We start from the raw sequence: 2,600 nt of genomic DNA, 5'->3' as shown, positions 1-2,600 counted from the left end.
GATAGCGGTAAATTGGTATGAGACATCATAGATCGCACCATATCTAATAAAGTGCGATTACGGCGTTCGGACACACCATTACGCTGAGGTGTTCCAGGCGGCGTCAGTTGTGAAACTATTCCACATTTTCTTAAGTGTGTGCCAAACTCGTGACTCAAGTATTCTCCTCCACGATCTGATCGCAAGAACTTCATTTTCCTGTCACGTTGATTCTCAACCTCACTCTGAAATTCCTTGAACTTTTCAAAGGTCTCAGACTTGTGTTTCATTAAATAGACATACCCATATCTACTCAAGTCATCAGTGAGGGTGAGAACATAACGATAGCCACCGCGAGCCTCAACACTCATTGGACCGCACACATCAGTATGTATGATTTCCAATAAGTTGGTTGCTCGCTCCATTGTTCCTGAGAATGGAGTCTTGGTCATTTTACCCATGAGGCATGGTTCGCACGTGTCAAATGATTCGTAATCAAGAGACTCTAAAAGTCCATCTGCATGGAGCTTCTTCATGCGTTTGACACATATGTGACCAAGGCGGCAGTGCCACAAGTATGAATATGTGTAGCATTACGCTCGAGATTCATTAAGAATAAACCATACACCATCGGAGCATGACCATAAAACATATCTCTCATATAAATAGAACAACCATTATTCTTGAATTTAAATGAGTAGCCATCTCGAATTAAACGAGATCCTGATACAATGTTCATGCTCAAAGCTGGCACTAAATAACAATTATTGAGGTTTAAAATTAATCCCGTAGGTAAATGTAGAGGTAGCGTGCCGACGGCGATCACATCGACCTTGGAACCATTCCCGACGCGCATCGTCACCTCGTCCTTCGCCAGTCTCCGCTTATTCCGCAGCTCCTGCTTTGAGTTACAAATGTGAGCAACCGCACCGCTATCAAATACCCAGGAGCTAATATGAGTACTGGTAAGGTACACATCAATTACATGTATATCACATATACCTTTCGTGATGCCGGCCTTCTTGTCCGCTAAGTATTTGGGGCAGTTCCGCTTCTAGTGACCACTTCCCTTGCAATAAAAACACTCAGTCTCAGGCTTGGGTCCATTCTTTGGCTTCTTCCCAGCAGCTTGCTTGCCGGGCACGGCAACTCCCTTGCCGTCCTTCTTGAAGTTCTTCTTACCCTTGCCTTTCTTGAACTTAGTGGTTTTATTCACCATCAACACTTGATGTTCCTTTTTGACTTCTACCTCTGCTGATTTCAGCATTGCAAATACTTCAAGAATGGTCTTTTCCATCCCCTGCATATTGAATTTCATCACAAAGCTCTTGTAGCTCGGTGGAAGCGACTGAAGGATTCTGTCAATGACCGCGTCATCCGGGAGATTAACTCCCAGCTGAGTAAAGCGGTTATGTAACCCAGACATAGTGAGTATGTGCTCACTGACAGAACTGTTTTCCTCCATCTTACAGCTGAAGAACTTGTCAGAGACTTCATATCTCTCGACCCGGGCATGAGCTTGAAAAACCATTTTCAGCTCTTCGAACATCTCATATGCTCCGTGTCTCTCAAAACGCTTTTGGAGCCCCGGCTCTAAGCTGTAAAGCATGCCGCACTGAATGAGGGAGTAATCATCGGTATGTGTCTGCCAAGCGTTCATAACGTCTTGTTCTGCAGGGAGAGCAGGTGCTTCACCTAGCGGTGCTTGTAGGACATAATCTTTCTTGGCAGCTATGAGGATGATCCTCAGGTTCCGGACCCAGTCGTATAGTTGCTGCCATCGTCTTTCAGCTTGGTTTTCTCTAGGAACGCATTGAAGTTGAGGACAACATTGGCCATTTGATCTACAATGCATGTTGTAAAGATTTTAGACTAAGTTCATGATAATTAAGTTCATCTAATCAAATTATTCAATGAACTCCCACTTAGATAGACATCCCTCCAGTCATCTAAGTATAACATGATCCGATTAACTAGGACGTGTCCGATCATCACGTGAGACGGACTAGTCAACATCGGTGAACATCTTCATGTTGATCGTATCTTCTATACGACTCATGCTCGACCTTTCGGTCTTCTGTGTTCCGAGGCCATGTCTGTACATGCTAGGCTCGTCAAGTCAACCTAAGTGTTTGCATGTGTAAATCTGTCTTACACCCGTTGTATGTGAACGTTGGAATCTATCACACCCGATCATCATGTGGTGCTTCGAAACAACAAACTGTCGCAACGGTGCACAGTTAGGGGGAACACTTTCTTGAAATTATTATGAGGGATCATCTTATTTACTACCGTCGTTCTAAGTAAACAAGATGCAAAAACATGATAAACATCACATGCAATCGAATAATAGTGACATGATATGCCTAGTATCATATAGATCCTGTGATCTCCATCTTGGGGCTCCATGATCATCTTGTCACCGGCATGACACCATGATCTCCATCATCGTGCCTCCATGAAGTTGCTCGCCAACTATTACTTCTACTACTATGGCTAACACTTTTAGCAATAAAGTAAAGTAATTTACATGGCGTTTCTCAATGACACGCAGGTCATACAAAAAATAAAGACAACTCCTATGGCTCCTGCCGGTTCTCATACTCATCGACATGCAAGTC

Source organism: Triticum aestivum, chromosome 7A, assembly GCF_018294505.1.
Source record: "Triticum aestivum cultivar Chinese Spring chromosome 7A, IWGSC CS RefSeq v2.1, whole genome shotgun sequence".
Classification (NCBI taxonomy): domain Eukaryota; kingdom Viridiplantae; phylum Streptophyta; class Magnoliopsida; order Poales; family Poaceae; genus Triticum; species Triticum aestivum.
Note: the sequence above shows the minus strand (reverse complement) of the source record.